The sequence below is a fragment of the Heterodontus francisci genome, chromosome 13 (assembly GCF_036365525.1).
Source record: "Heterodontus francisci isolate sHetFra1 chromosome 13, sHetFra1.hap1, whole genome shotgun sequence".
Classification (NCBI taxonomy): domain Eukaryota; kingdom Metazoa; phylum Chordata; class Chondrichthyes; order Heterodontiformes; family Heterodontidae; genus Heterodontus; species Heterodontus francisci.
Genome location: NC_090383.1, coordinates 36,895,216 through 36,912,855, shown reverse-complemented (window position 1 = coordinate 36,912,855; position 17,640 = coordinate 36,895,216).

Here is a 17,640-nt window from a genome sequence, read left to right as displayed (position 1 = left end):
CTGTTTGAGATCTTCAAACAACCTGAACTCCATGCATTTCACTTATGTTGCATCAGACAACATAAAAAGCTTCTCATTGCATGGTGGCAGCTGTGGTGAGAAGAAAAAAATCCAAGTTTGAAGACCACAGGAAAACGACTTTCTTATAGTAACTGGAGAGAGGAAGTTTAAAACAATACTGGTTCAAACAGTAAAAAAAAAGAACTTACTCCAAGCTGCAGAGACAGAGCTCTGAATGGCAGGCTGCAAATCAATCACTGTGATCGTATGAGTCAGTCTGTCATCGGTACAGGAATCCCAGTTTTTAAAAAAGAGAAGACTTGAAGACATTAAAAGATTGAGTTCTTTTTCTCTCAAAGGCTCCCTGGGAAAGTAAAAAAATATGGGGAAGACCCAATCCCTTTCTTAGGCTAAGTCCATGCTATTACAGGAGGCACCTGACAATGAAAAGCACGGGAATCCTTCATTCACGCAGCTGGTAACTAGAGCTATAAGAAGAAACCCCCAAAAACCACTCAACCATGAAGACTTTTCATTCACTCGGCCTGAGTTTTGAAAAAACTCCTAAAACCATTCAAGCATTAAGAATTGCTTTGAAGGGCTGCATAAACAAACTAGCAGAAAAAAGGCACTTGAAATACCTGTTGCACAGCTGTGCAAACAGAACAGCCTTAGTGCTGGAAGCTAGACAAACAGACAAGCTGCTGCTTCCAATCAAATCAGCCAAGTGCATTTCTTAAAGGGGAAACAAGTACAGAATCATAAACCAAGTTCTTAAAACAAGTTCAAAGTAAAAGAACAGCAGAAAGATGGAATCCAGTTTTCCCAACATGAACTGGAAAGCCCTGGATATCCTATCTGAGTTCCACCTGCTCAAACAGAGAATATAGTTATGTTTCACAGACCAAGTGATGGTAGAACCAGAGAAGCAAGCTCTAAAAATACTGATAGTGATTGGAAATGAGCAATTGCACAGAATCAATACCTCTGGATTATCTGAACAGGACCAGAAAGATCCCGCTAAGATATGGAAACTGCTGGAGGATAAGCTCCAATTACGAGTGAATTTTCAAATTTACGGCCTGGAATTTATGTCTTACAGGCAACAGCCACAGGAATCAATAGACCAGTTCATCAATAGATGTCGTTGAAAGGGCAACAAATGCAACTTCTCAGAAGCTGAGCTGTCAGACTGAATAATGGAGCTCATTATCAATATCAACACCCATTGAAGCATTACAAAAAGATCTCTTGGGGAAAAAGAAAGGTCACAGCATTGATGCACTGCTGGAAGATGGCATAAAATACGAAGCCATTGTAGCTGAACAACAGCACCTGCAAGAACTAGGTGCAACCAACATTATCAGCATCATAACCAGGTCGAAAAAAGCAAGCAAGCTGTGTGGTATGTGAGGTCTGTCCCACTCACGGCAAAATTGCCCTGCATTTCGAGACCTGTGCAAGAAGTGATGTGTAAAAAGACATTGGGCCCGCCTATGCTGGAATTCTGGCACCAAAGACATAATCAGAAGTCACGGCAGGACACAGGTAAACAGAATACAGGGCAACAGCAGCAAAAGAAGCGCCAGAGACCTGTACAACCGCAAGCTGATACATGAGGTCCACAGCAAAACAGACCTGAGACAAGACTGAGGTAAGAGCAAGTCTCAGTCAGAAGACAAGCAGGCATTCCACATTGTAAACCTGACACATCATGTTGATGAAGTCAAGCAATTGGAAGCTTTCACCACCATCATTATCATGTGCCCAAATAAAGCTGGCAAACACACACTCAAGGTCAAGATTGACACCGGTGCTAATGCAAATATCCTACCAGTCCAAATCCTCAAAAATATGTACTGGAGTCGTTAGAGATTGATGATACTACCGACAACTGCCAAGTTATCTGCATACAACAGGCCACCCATCCCTTGCAGTAGCACATTAACAATGCAGTGCAAATACGGCAAGTCAGCATGGAAGCCACAAAGGTTCTACCTCGTAGACATGAGTGGACCAGCAGTGACAGGACTACCAGCGTGTAAGGACCTCAACATCATAACTATTCACGAGAGCATTGCTAAGGGGAAACTCCAAGAACTGGAACCCGCTCGCAGACTCTGACAAGCATCAAATAGTGCAGTCTGGAAACCCAGCAACAGCACAACTATGCTACGCCTTCACCTCTGCTCTCTAGAGAACCACCAGCACTACAATGGACAGGTATCTCCATTAGACCAAGTACTCCTCCCCCAAAAAGTCCTCGACCATGAGCCCCAAGTCTTCAAACACAGAGAATGAGGAGAGGTGAATGACACACAATGTCCTGAAGAGGCAGAGGAGGAATGAGTTGAAGCAATGTCTATTGGCTCTTCGAGATGAGGTGCCGGAACTTTCGAAGAACGACGAGACCCCAAAAGTGGTCCTCTTGAGAAAAGCAACAGAGTATGTTAGCAGGCTGAAGGCAGAGCAACAGAAAATGAATGCAGAGAGGGAGAAACTTCAGAAAAAAACAGCAACAGATAAGACACAAATTCCCAGAGCAAGAGTTATCAAACCACCAAGATGGACTTTTGAGCCACTATTCTTGTAAATTTCATAATATCTAGCCATGTGTAAATAATTTTGATATTATCTAATTTTATGTATTTTTTTACTTTTAGCATACAAAGTACCAGGGCATAGTCATGTGACTACATGCTAGTCTCACTCTGCTACTGTAACACCAAGAGGCAAGTCTGTAAATAGTTAGCATTGCACTGTATATAGCTGTTCAAAAAACCTGTTTGAGATCTTCAAACAACCTGAACTCTACACATCTCATTTATGTTGCATCAGCCAACATAAAAAGTTTCTCATTGCAGAGCCTGGGCAGAAATGGGCTGTCTGTGTTATATCCTCCCATCCTCTTTGTGTTGCTCCACTTCTTGTTTCACTTCCTTCTCCTCTTCATGCTTCTGCTCTTCAGCTTCTTGCCTGATAGGTGGTGGCAAACTCTGTTTCCCCATGATGGCCAGATAGTGCAACATACAACTACATTCCTGAGATCTGCTCAGCTGAGTAATGCAGGACTCCTCCAGAGTGGCCCAGCAGCAGCTTGAGGATATCGGTAGTGTATCATAGAGTCATAGAGTCGTACAGCATAGAAACAGGCCCTTCGGCTCACCGCGTCCATACCGACCATAATGCCTATCTATACTAATCCCACCTGCCTACATTAATTCCATATCCCTCTATGTCTTGCTCATTCAAGTACCTGTCCAGATGCCTCTTAAATGTCGCTACTGCTCCTGCCTCCACCACCTCCTCAGGCAGCGCATTCCAGATACCCACTATTCTTTGTGTGAAAAATTTACCCCTTTGATCCCCTTTAAACCTCCTCCCTCTCACCTTAAATCTATGCCCTCTAATTTTAGTCACCCCTACCATGGGAAACAGACTCTGGCTATCTACCCTATCTATGTCTCTCATAATTTTATATACCTCTATCATGTCCCCTCTCAGCCTCCTTCGCTCCAGGGAAAGCAGACCCAGCCTATCCAATCTCTCTTTATAACTCAAGCCCTCCAAACTAGACAACATCCTTGTGAATCTGTTCTGCACCCACTCTAGCTTAATCACATCTTTCCTGTAGTGCGGTGACCAGAACTGCACACAGTACTCCAAATGCGGCCTAACCAGTGTTGTGTACAACTGTAACATGGCGTCCTAACTCTTGTACTCAATGCCTCAGCCGATGAAAGCAAGCATGCCATACACCTTCTTCACCACCCTGTCTACCTGTGTTGCCAGTTTCAGGAAACTATGTACTTGCACCCCAAGGTCTCTCTGCTCAACAACACTCCCCAGGGCCCTGCCATTCACTGTATATGTCCTGCCCTGGTTTAACTTCCCAAAATGCATCACTTCACACTTGTCTGTGTTAAATTCCATTTGCCACTCCCTTGCCCACTTTCCCAGTTGATCTATATCCTGTTGTAACCTTAGACAACCTTCTTCATTGTCCACTATACCACCAATGTTGGTGTCATCTGCAAACTTACTAATCATGCCCCTTACATTCACATCAAAGTCATTAATATATATGATAAACAACAGAGGGCCCAGCACCGATCCCTGCGGCACACCACTGATCACTGGCCTCCAATCCGTAAAACAACCCTCCACTACCACCCTCTGCCTCCTATCACCAAGCCAATTTTGTATCCAATTTGCTCGCTCACCCTGGATCTCATGTGTGCTCTATAATGTTCTTTGTGTAGCATATCTCTCATTGTAGGCCGGCTGTGCGCATGTGCGAGTTCTTGATTGTCATTATGAGCCATATCATGAGTGGATAACACTTGTTGCCCAATATCCGACCTTGGACTTGTCACAATGAAAAAAATACAGGTGGACAGAGGACTGTGGCAGAATGAAGGATTTGTAGCTGGTGCCAGGATAACAGGCATTCAGCTGCATTATCTGCTTCCTGTCATCATACACCAGCTGCATAATGAGGGAGTGGAATCTCTTCAGTCAATGAAAATGACAGAATTCATATGCAGCACACACAAGGCAACGTGCATGCAGTCACTGACATCCCATACCATGGGGAAGCCTGAAAACTGTGTAATCCGTGAGAACCCTTGTGCGTAATCCACCAGCTTGTGCCTGGCATGAGGAAGTGAGATGAAGCCATCTATCTATATGTAGAGAGTCTCAGTTGCCTCCCTTATACAGCAGTGTACCGAAAACTGAGAGATGTTGTTTACATCTGTAGCCGCAGCCTAGAAGGAGCCAGACACACAAAAGCAGAGAGCCACGGTCACCTTGACAGCTACAGGCAATGCTGTCCTTGCCCAACTTTGAGGTTATAGTTATGGCTGCAGCAATTGGCAGCTTTCAATCACAATCTGTTTATTGAAGTGAAAAAGCTGCAAGCATTGATACTCACTGAAGATGAGATAAAAGAATTTCTCACTGAAGACTGTTGGCAGATATGGCCTCCTTCTTCCTCTCCTCCCTCTTCTAGCAGCTTATCCTGCTCTACATGACCTCTCTTTATTCTCCCAGTCATGCTCAATTCCAAGAGAAAGACTTACAAGAAGCAACCTTTTTCAGCACAATCTATTAAATGAACAAAAACGTAATTCACGACCAACCAGACCACTCCCTGTAAAGTATTGAATCTTTAGGCAAGTATAGAAAAGATCCAAAAACATACACAATTGCATCAGCAGTTGGAAGAAACAATCCAGCAACTAATCTGTAAGTACTTCATTATCCCTTTATGCTGAACAGGGTGGGTTCAGCTATGCAAGGTTAAGGCAGGACATAGGCATTCAAAAATGCCTGAGCTAGTGTCAAATCAGTGTTGCACTGACTTGCATCATAATCTGTCAGCTCTGCATGTTGCCGGCCATCATTAGGCCACACACACAAACCCCTTTAGCAAGATGGCATCCAGTGCACTTCCCCTCGAAAATGTGTATACACATTTTGGGCACCATTCTCGAGCATTAGGAGGCCATGTAGCACATAAAAATGGGCAGTACAGAGCCCAATTTCTTCCCCATTATAGTAATGCAAGTTGTTACGCAATGTTTCTCACAGTTACAAGAACTTTTTCAGCTATTTATAGCAGGAACATATGTTTAGTAATTCTGCAGGACAGGAGCATGAAAGTATGTGGTCCCTGGTTTCTCCACATATGCATATCACTCCTCTTTCCTAAAGCACCTAAAATCCTCTAAAATACCCTGTTATGACCAGGTGAGAAAGGGGTCTGGGGTTCCCTCTCAGCCTTCACCTGGTCTTACCGTAACAGGGTTTTATTTAAAACACACCATTTTTTTAGCTCCACCTTAGTGAATCCTTGTTCACTACTTTCCAATTATAAGGCAAATAAATCAGCCAAACAATTTTTCTTCGGTTTAAAGAAGAAAGGTTGAACTTTATTAAACTTAAACTCTAATTTGGTTAACGCCTATGGATACATGATGTACCCATGCTAGCATGCATACATGATAAATACACATGCAGATAGAGACAGAAAAGAGCAGAAGAAATAAAGTGGAAAGTTTGAGGCAATATCTGAAGATGGTTTTGGTTATTGTTCTTCGAGCTCGCTATAAAGTCCTTGATTGTAGGTAGATCTTGCTTTTCATTGGGACCCAGTATTATTCTTAAACCTTGTTCGATATAGGAGACTTTTCTCTCTTGAGGTTCATGTCTTCAGTGGATTTGGAGATCCGTGAGAAAGAGATGGGAGCAGACAGGAGAGGCTGTGGCAGGCCAGCCAGGAGAGGCCTTTACAGTCCAGGAGCAAACAATCTCTCTCAAACTGTCTGTACAATTCAGAAAAACTCAGGTTGCCCAGCAGGTTAATCATATGACTAGCTGGTTTGACCATGTCTGTTTGTGGATTCGGCCATCTTAGCAGTCATCCTGGAATGTGAGCTTCCTCACCTTCAATGTCTGGTGATCAAAGTCCATTGTGGGTTGAATGTGTCAGGGAATGGTCCTTTATCTCCACAAGCACTGTATGTAAATGTTTTTTCCAGCCATGGCTGATTTGTTTAACAAGTCATTTCGTCATTCCAGCAACAGTTTAAAATCAACATTCATATGGCAAAATTTATATGCCTCATTCTTGGCAGGTGGGAGTCTGCATGACGATCCACAGTATCAGTTTCTGAGCTGATGGCTGCGAGTGTAAGGTTGAGTGATGTCTTCATCTTCAATATCTTTGTCCTCTTCCTTCACTGTCTGGAATGGCTCCAGTTCTGAAATGCAACAGCGACAAGGGTTGGGTTGTAGTGACGTGAGAGGAGAAAGTAAGAAGTGCATGTTTACACCACCTGCTGAAGAGAATGCAGGTTGAAGGAGAAATGCAATGTGAGAAGCGGGATTAGCTATGCAGATACCCTCATCATCATTATAGCTTCACCATTGTCCACGGTCTCAGTGATGCCCCTTCCCATGATGGCCAGCATTGTCTCTTCCATGGGGGTTAAAATATACAAGTGCACTTGTCCTCCTCCAGTTCTTTGCTGCCTGCTGCATAATAGAGTGAAGTCTGTCAGTGAGTGTCCTGCAATCTATTTGGGTGATGTGGCTATCATGTTTGAATAGTTGCCAATGTGCGAAAGCTGTGAAATGTGGTTGTGAGGCTTGCAACAGTGCTAAGTGTGTGAGGGGGGAGGTAAAGTCTATGAAAGTGGAGACGATTCTATCACACTCCTGACTTGTACCTTGTAGATGGTGGAATGACCTTGGGGTACATAAGAACATAAGAAATAAGAGCAGGGGTCGACCACATTGCCCTCGAGTATGCTCCACCATTAAATACGATCCTGGTTGTTCTTGTGCCTCAACTCCCCATATCCCTTGATTCCCTGAGAGACCAAAAATCTGTCCCTTTGGGGTAGAGAATTCCAAAGATTCACAATGCTTTGAGTGAAGAAATTTCTCCTCATCTATGTCCTAAATGATCAACACCCTATCCTGAGGCTGTGCCCCATGGTCTAGATTCCTCAGCTGGTAAAAATAATTCTCAGTATCTACCCTGTCAAGCCCCTTCAGAATCTTGTATGTTTCAATGAGATCAATTCTCCAGAGAGTATAGACCCAATTTACTCAACCTCTCATCAAAAGGCAACTAGGAATCAATCTAGTGAACCTTTGCAATACCACCTCCAAGGCAAGTATTTCCTTTCTTAAATATGGAGAACAAAACTGCACACAGTACTCCAGGTGTGGTCTCACCAAAGCCCTGTACAATTGTAGCAAGTCTTTTTTGTTCTTATACTCCAATCCCCTTGCAATAAAGGTCAACGTGCCATTTGCCTTCCTAAATTGAAATTCCCCCTAGTGAGTGAGTTCATCTTCAAATGGCATATCCTACCAACTGTACAACTAGCCTCATCCACTGTTCAGTTCACTACACCAATAAACAACAAATGGACACACATTCCAGTGGATGCTGCAACATGGTCCTCATTAACATTTGGGGACTTGTGCAAAATTGGGAGTGCTGTTCTAATTGATTGTCAAGCAATAGCCTGACATAGTCATACTTACAGCATCATATCTTTCAGCCAGTGTCCCAGATTCCTCCAACACCATATTTGGGTATGTTCCTATCCCACTGGCAGTACAGCTATACCAGAGGTGGCAACACAGTGGGATACAGTCAGGAGCAAGTGGCCTTGGGAATCCTCTACACAGACTCCAGATCCCATGAAGTCTCGTGGTATCAGGTCAAACATGGACAAGGAAATCTCCTACTGATTACCACTGTTATGAATGCTAGCCTTTGTATCGTAATTATGTTTTAAAAACTGTGAAGTCTAAAAGTTTAAAATGGAGTCAGAGAATTCAGGTGACCTCACAGCCACTCTGTTTAAAGACAAGACAGAAATCCTAGTTACCTGTACAACAGAGAACATAGTTCAAAGACATTTTTTGAAAAGAGAGTGATATAACACCTGAAGAACAATGGGTTTCACCCTTCCAGATTTGGATCGTAAACAAGGAGTCAATGGTTCTGAGGATGTAAACTTGCATGGCAGCTACTAACACCTGGAAACAATAGAAGGCCCAGGTGGCTCTGCTGAAGTCATATTGGAAAAGGATAATGAGCTATTGACTTTTGATTCCAGAAAAATGTAACAGATTTTCTGAAGGGAGATGGGCTGTAAGAAATGAAACCAGCAGTTGCAGCCTCAGAGCAGATTGTAAGAAAGGAAGTAAACCAGCAGTGGCAGCCTCAAGGGAGAGAGAGAAGGAACACCTGCTCACAGAAAATACTGTTACAGCGAAAGGCTGAAAAGACTTCATAGAATCATAGAAGGTTTAAGGCACAGAAAGAGGCCACGGTCCATCGTCTCTGTGCCAGACGAAAAATGATCCACCTATTCTAATCCCACCTTCCAGCATTTGGTCCAGCATCCAGCCGGTTGTCGTGGTACGTATCGGTACCAACGACATAGGAAAAAAAAAGGGATTAGGTCCAACAAGCTGAATATAGGAAGTTAGGACGTAATTTATAAAGTAGGACCTCAAAGGTAGTAACCTCAGGATTACTACCAATGTCACGTGCTAGCAAGAGCAGGAATAGCAGGATATATCAGATGAATACGTGGCTGGGGCAAAGGTGTAGGGGGAGGGATTCAGATTCCTGGGACATTGGGACCGGTTCTGGGGAAGGTGGGACCAGTACAAGCTGGACAAGCTGGTTGCATCTGGGCAGGACCAGGACTAAATTCCTCATGGGGGGGTGGTGTTTGCTAGTGCTGTTGGGGAGGGTTTAAACTAGAATGGCAGGGGGATGGGAGTCTGAGCAGGGAGACAGAGGAGGGGGAAACAAGGATAGAAAGGGGAAAAGGTGGCGCAGGCCGCAAAGTGGCGCAGTGGTTAGCACTGCAGCCTCACAGCTCCAGCGACCCGGGTTCAATTCTCGGTACTGCCTGTGTGCCGTTTGCAAGTTCTCCCTGTGTCTGCGTGGGTTTCCTCCGGGTGCTCCGGTTTCCTCCCACATGCCAAAGACTTGCAGGTTGATAGGTTAATTGGCCATTATAAATTGTCCCTAGTATAGGTAGGTGGTAGGAAAAATATAGGGACAGGTGGGGATGTGGTAGGGATATGGGATTTATGTAGGATTAGTATAAATGGGTGGTTGATGGTCGGCACAGACTACTTAAGAAGGACAGGCAAAAAAGGAAAGGAAGTAGGATAACGTTGTTATAAAGGAGGAACCCAATGCAATAGTGAGGAAGGATATTGGCTCGGAAAATCATGATGTGGAATCCATATGGGTGGAGCTAAGAAACACCAAGGGGCAAAAAATGTTGGTGGGGGTTGCCTATAGGCCCCCAAACAGCAGTGGAGATGTAAGGGATGGCATTAAATAGGAAATTAGAGATGCATGCAATAAAGGTACAACCATAATTATAGGTGAATTTAATCTACATATCGATTGGTCAAACCAAATTAGCAATAATACTGTGGAAGAGGAATTCCTGGAGTGTGTACACAACAGTTTTTTAGACCAACACGTTGAGAAACAGACTAGAGAACAGGCTATCCTAGACTGGGTATTGTGCAATGAGAAAAGATTAATTAACAATCTCATTGTGCGAGGTCTCTTGGGGAGGAGCGACCATAACATGATAGAATTCTTCATTAAGATGGAGAGTGAAGTAGTTGAATCTGAAATTAGGGTACTGAATCTAAATAAAAGAAACTACAAAGGTATGAGGCGCGAGTTGGCTGTGGTAGATTGGGGAACTTTACTAAAAGGGTTGACGGTGGATAGGCAATGGATAATATTTAAAGAACGTGTGCATGAATTACAACAATTGTTCATTCCTCCAGCAGCATCGCCTCACCTTCTCTCAGAGCTGTTCTACTCCATAGTTTCATTTCATTGTTCGTCTCATCCGACGCAAAAACAAAAAACTTTTTTTCTTCCTTTCAGGTGTCAAGGAACGCAAGCTCCAGCAGCTGATGGGGACTAATGCCCCTCCAGATCCTTCTTCCTCTTCACTTCCTTCTGACACCACCCCTTCTGATCTGACCCCTTGCCGTGTATTCACTATACCCTCTGACCTCCCCCTCTCTGATGCTGAATGTTCTGTACTCAGGAAAGGTCTCAGTTTTATCCCCTTATGCCCCCACCTCAGTAAAATTTCATGCTCAGTATGACGTTGAGCTCTTCTTCCATCGCCTATGCCTCCGAGATCACTTCTTTGACCAGGAGTCCCTCCCCCGATCAGAAGACCCATTCATCCGCCTCCAGCATTCTCCCTCTACCTGGACCCCTCCCCTTGGCCTCTTACCTGTTCTTGATCTTTTCATTGAAAACTGTCGGCGCGACATTGGTCATCTCAATTTCTCTGCCCCCTCACTCACTCTAACCTGTCCCCCTCTGAATTTGAGGCAGTCCGTTCTCTCAGGTCTAACCCCGACATGGTCATCAAACCTGCAGACAAGGGTGGTGCTGTTGTTGTTTGGCGTACTGACCTCTACCTTGCAGATGCTCAGCGCCAACTCTCAGACACTTCTTCCTACCTCCCTCTGGACCATGATCCCACCACCGAACATCAAGCTACTGTCCACAGGACTGTCACTGACCTCATCTCCTCTGGAGATCTTCCCTCTACAGCTTCCAACCTCATAGTCCCACAAACCCGGACAGCCCGCTTCTACCTCCTTCCCAAAATCCACAAACAGGACTCTCCCGGCAGACCCATTATGTCAGCCTGCTCCTGCCCAACTGAACTTATTTCTTCCTATCTTGACTCTATCTTTTCTCCTCTGGTCCAGTCTCTTCCCACCGACATCCGTGACTCTTCTGACGCCCTACGTCATTTTGACAATTTCCAATTTCCTGGCCCCAACTGCCTCCTCTTCACTATGGACGTCCAATCTCTCTACACCTCCATCCCCCACCAGGACGGTTTGAGGGCTCTCCGCTTCTTCCTTGAACAGAGGCCCAACCAGTCCCCACCCACCACCATCCTCCTCTGCCTGGCTGAACTTGTTCTCACATTGAACAACTTCTCCTTCAACTCCACTCACTTCCTTCAAGTAAAAGGTGTTGCAATGGGTACCCGCATGGGTCCGAGTTATGCCTGTCTTTTTGTGGGATATGTCAAACATTCCTTGTTCCAGTCCTACTCAGGCCCCCTCCCCCAACTCTTTTTCCGGTACATTGATGACTGTATTGGTGGCGTTTCTTGCTCCTGCCCCGAACTGGAAAACGTTGTCAACTTTGCTTCTAATTTCCACCCTTCTCTCACCTTTACATGGTCCATCTCTGACACTTCCCTTCCCTTCCTCGACTCCTGGATCTCAATCTCTGGTGATAGGCTGTCTACTAATATCCATTATAAGCCCACTGACTCCCACAGCTACCTCGACTACAGTTCTTCACACCCTACCTCCTGTAAGGACTCTATTCCATTCTTCCAGTTTCTCCATCTCTGATGCATCTGCTCTGATGACCTTCCATGACAGCGCTTTTGATACGTCTTCCTTTTTCCTCAACTGAAGATTCCCCCCCACTGTGGTTGACAGGGTCCTCAACCGTGTCCAGCCCATTTCCCACACCTCTACCCTCACCCCTTCCCCTCCCTCCCAGAACTGTGACAGGATTCCCCTTGTCCTCATTTTCCACCCCAACAACCTCCATATCCAAAGGATCATCCTCCGCCATTTCCGCCACGCCAGCGTGATGCCACTACCAAACACACCTTCCCCTCCCTTCCCCTGTCAACATTCCGAAGGGATCGTTCCCTCCGTGACACCCTGGTCCACTCCTCCATTACCCCCATCACCTCGTCCCCTTCCAATGGCACCTTCCCCTGCAATCGCAGGAGGTGTAATACCTGCCCATTTATCTCCTCTCTCTTCACTATCCCAGGCCCCAAACACTCCTTTCAGGTGAAGCAGCGGTTTACTTGTACTTCTTTCAATGTAGTATACTGTATTCGCTGCTCACAATGTGGTCTGCTCTACATTGGGGAGTCCAAACGCAGACTGGGTGACCGCTTTGCGGAACACCTCCGCTCAGTCCGCAAGCAGGACCCCAAGCTTCCGGTTGCTTGCCATTTCAACACTCCCCCCTGCTCTCGTGCTCACATCTCTGTCCTGGAATTGCTGCAGTGTTCCAGTGAACATCAACGCAAGCTCGAGGAACAGCATCTCATTTACCGATTAGGCACACTACAGCCTGCTGGACTGAACATTGAGTTCAATAATTGCAGAGCATGACAGGCTCCATTTTACTTTTATTTTCAGTTATTTTTTTCTTTTTCCTTCTTTAAAATTTTTTTTGTGTTTATTTTATTTTATTTCATCTTAGTTTGTTCAGTTTTGCTTACCCACTGTTTTTTTTCATGTTTGTACTTGCGGCTGTTCAATTTTCAGTCTTAACACCCTATCTGTGCTAATGCTTTGTCTTTCAACACACCATTAACATATTGTTTGTCTTTGCTCCACGACCTTCTGGTCAGCTATTCTGTGACCTTGTCCTATTTACACCTTCTCCTTTGTTATCTCTTGCCCCAGCCCTGCTCTACTTGCTTATAAACTTTTACATTTCTAATATTTGCTAGTTCTGAAGAAGGGTCACTGACCTGAAACGTTAACTCTGCTTCTCTCTCCACAGATGCTGCCAGACCTGCTGGGTATTTCCAGCATTTCTTGTTTTTATTTCAATTATTCATTCCTGTCTGGCGCAAAAATAAAACCGGAAAGGTGGCTCAATTATGGCTTACAAAAGAAATTAGGGATAGTATTAGATCCAAAGAGGAGGCTTATAAAATTGCCAGAAAAATCAGCAAGTCTGAGGATTGGGAGCAGTTTAGAATTCAGCAAAGGAGGACAAAGAGGTTGATTAAGCGGGATAAAATAGAGTATGAGAGTAAATTTGTGGAGAACATAAAAACTGACTGTAAAAGCTTCTATAAATTTGTGAAGAGAAAAAGATTAGTGAAGACAAAGGTAGGTCCCTTACAGTCAGAAACAGGGGAAATTATAATGGGGAACAAAGAAATGGCAGAAAAATTAAACACATACTTAGGTGCTGTCTTCACAAAGGAGGACAGAAATAACCTCCCAGAAATGTTAGGGAACCAAGGGTCTAATGAGTGGGAGGAAATGAAGAAAATCAGTATTAGTAAAAAAATTGTGCTAGGGAAATTAATGGGGTTAAAGGCTGACAAATCCCCAGGGCCTGATAATCTACATCCCAGAGTACTAAAGGAAGTGACCCTGGAAATAGTGGATGCATTGGGGTTCATCTTCCAAAATTCTATAGACTCTGGAACAGTTCCGACAGACTGGAGGGTGGCAAATGTAACCCCACTATTTAAAACAGGAAGGAGAGAAAAGACAGAGAATTACAGACCCGTTAGCCTTACATCAGTAGTGGGGAAAATGCTAGAGTCTATTATAAAGGATGTGATAGCAGAACACCTGGAAACCATAAACGGGATTGGACAAAGTCGGCATGGGTTTACGAAAGAAAAATCATGCTTAACAAATCTACTGAGTTTTTTGAGGATGTAGCTAGTAGAATAGATAAGGGAGAACCAGTGGATGTGGTGTATTTGGATTTTCAGATGGCTAGTGGGGGTACCACAGGGATCAGTGCTTGGGCCCCAGCTATTCACAATATATATTAATGACTTGGGTGAGGGAACTAAATGTAACATTTCCAAGTTTGCAGACTAGCCAAAGCTGGGAGGGAATGTGAGTTGTGAGGAGGATGCAAAGAGGCTCCAATGTGATTTGGCAAGTTGGGCAAGTGGGCAAATGCATGGCAGATGCAGTATAACGTGGATAAATGTGAGGTTATCCATTTTGGTTGTAAAAACAGAAAGGCAGATTATTATCTGAATGATGATGGATTGGGAAAGGGGGAGGTGCAATGAGACCTGGGTGGCCTTGTACACCAGTCGCTGAAAGCAAGCATTCAGGTGCAGAAGGCAATTAGGAAGACGAATTGTATGTTGGCCTCCATTGCAAGAGGATTTGAGTACAGGAGCAAGGATGTCTCACTGCAGTTATACAGGGCCTTGGTGAGACCACATCTGGAGTATTGTGTGCCGTTTTGGTTTTCTTATCTGAGGAAGGCTGTTCTTGCCATGGAAGGAGTGCAAAGAAGAGGGTACTGCACCTGTGGAATTCTCTACTGCAGAAGTCAGTGGAGGCCAAGTCATTAAATATATTCAAGGAGGAGATTGATATATTCCTTAATGCCAAAGAGATCAAGGGATGTGGGGAGAAAGCGGAAACTGAATTTGACGATCAGCTATGATTGTTTTTGAATGGCAGAGCAGGCCCGAAGGGCAGATTGGCCTACTCCTGCTCCTGTTTTCTATGTTTCTATGTCTGTAGCCCTGCAGCCTATGGCACTTGAGGTGCATATCCAGACTCCTTTGAATGAGTTGAGGGTCTCTGCCTCAAATGTTCTTTCAGGCAGTGAGTTCCAGTCCATCACCACCCTCTGGGTGAAAAAGTTTCTCCTCATCTCCCCTCTAATCTTTCTACAAAATCTTTAAATCTATGCCCCCTTGTCACTCGCCTCTCTACTAAGGTGAATGGACCCTTTACCTCCACTCTGTCCAGGCCCCTCAAAATGTTGTACATTTCAATAAAATGTCCCCTCAGCCTTCTTTGTTCCAAGGAAAACAACTCCAGCCTATCCAATCTGTCCTCATAGCTGCATTTTTCCAGTCCTGGCAACATCCTCATAAATCTCCTCTGTCCCCTGTCTAGTGCAATTACATCTTTTCTTTAATGAGGTGACCAGAACTGCACATAGTACTCAAGTTGTGGTCTAACCAATGCGTTATACAGTTCCAGCATAACCTCCCTGCTCTTGTATTGTACACCTCGGCTAATAAAGGAAAAGATTCCAAATGCCTTCTTAACCACCTTATCGACCTGTTCTGCTACCTTCAGGGATCTGTGTACATTCACTCCAAGGTCCCTTACTTCCTCTACACTTCTCAGTATTTTCCCATTAGTCGTGTATTCCTTGAATCTGTTTTGAAAGTTGAGGTTTGCAAAGAGGTAAAAGATCAACAGGATTACCAGGAATCATCTTATTCATGGACGTCCAGGTTGAAAGTGCTCGGAGAAGTGAGCGAAGAGGACATTGACTTTGCGAAAGGTCTGGGAGATCCAACCCATTACAACTAGGAGGAACTTGGGACTTTTAAGTGCAAAGATTTCACCATCAAAGAGGACTGTGTAATGTGGGATGAGATTTTTAAGTGTTTTAATAAGTAAAAAGAAACCTTTCTTTATAATTTGGAGTATCAGCTACTTACCAAGTACTATTTAGTTAATGGGGATGTCTTTTACTTTAATTGTTGTAATAAAAGTTTTAAAACATGAAATCTTGTTGTGTAATTCCTTAAATTGGTCAAGGGGTTCATATCTCGTATTTTAAAGTTAACGGTCTCACTGAGGTCGTAACAACCATCTACCACCCTCCTTCAGCTGATGAATCATTGCTTTACTATGTTGAACACCGCTTTGAAGATGCACTGAGGGTAGCAAGAGCACAGAATGTGCTCAGGGTGGGGGACTTCAAAGTTCATCACTAAGAGTGGCTGAGTAGCACCACTACTGTCAAAGTTGTCAGAATCCTGAAGGGCATATCTGCCAGACTGGGCTTGTGGCAAGTGGTCAGAAAACAAACACACAGGAAAAATCTACTTGACTTTGTCCTCATCAATCTACCCATAGCATATGCTTCTGTCCATGACAGTATTGGTAGAAGAGACCACCGTACAGTCCTTTTGGAGATGAATTCCCTTCTTCACGCTGAGGATACCCTCCATCATGTTGTGTGGCACTGGCATAATGCGAAATGGGGAACATTCATAATTGACCTAGCAGCTCAAAACTGGGCATCCATGAGGTGCTGTGGGCCATCAGCAGCAACAGAATTGTATTCCACCACAGTCTGTCACCTCAGGAACCAGCATATACCTCACTCTACCATTACCATCAAGCTTCTAAAGTGAACTGGCAAATTAGGTTAAGGGATAGGTCAATAGAAATGCAATGGCAGACATTTAAGGGGATATTTCAGAATGCACAGAATAGATACATTCCAATGAGAAAGAAAAATTCCAACGGAAAGACCCACCATCAATGGTTAACTAAAGAAGCTAAAGAAATTATCAAACTTAAAGAAAAAGCATATAATCGCGCAAAGATGGGAGGCAGGTCAGAAGATTGGACAGAATATAAAAAACAGCAAAGAATGACTAAAAGATTAATAAGGAGGGAAAAATTAGAGTACGAGAGAAAGCTACCTGGAAACATAAAAACAGATAGTAAGAGTTTCTATCGATATTTTAAAAAGAAAAGTTAACAAAGTGAGTGTTGGGCCAATAGAAAGTGGGTCTGGGGAATTAATAATGGAAAATAAGGAGATGGCAGATGAATTGAACAGGTATTTTGCATCAGTCTTTACTATAGAGGATATAAGTAACATCCCAGAAATAGCTGTAAACCAGTAAATGGAGGGGAGGGGAGGAACTCAAGAAAATTGCAATCACTAGGAAAATGGTACTGAACAAATTGTTGGAGCTGCAGGCTGACAAGTCCTCGGGTCCTGATGGATTTCATCCTATGGTCTTTAAAAAAGTGGCTAGTAAGATAGTTGATGCTTTGATTTTAATTTTACAAAATTCCCTAGATTTGGGGAAGGTCCCATTAGATTGGAAAATGGCGAATGTAACTCCTTAGTCATAGAGTTATAAAGCACAGAAACAGGCCCTTCGGCCCATTGTGTCTGTGCCAGCCATCAAGCACCTAACTATTCTAATCGCATTTTCCAGCACTTGGCCTGTAGCCTTGTATGCTATGGCATTTCAAGTACTCATCTAAATACTTCTTAAATGTTGTGAGGGTTCCTGCCTCTACCACCTCTTCAGGCAGTGCGTTCCAGATTCCAAAACATTTTTCCTCAAATCCCCTCTAAACCTCCTGCACCTTACCTTAAATCTATGCTCCCTGGTTATTGACCCCTCCGCTAAGGGAAGAAGTTTCTTCCTATCTAACCTATCAATGCCCCTCATAATTTTGTATACCTCAATCATATCTCCCCTCAGCCTTCTCTGCTCTAAG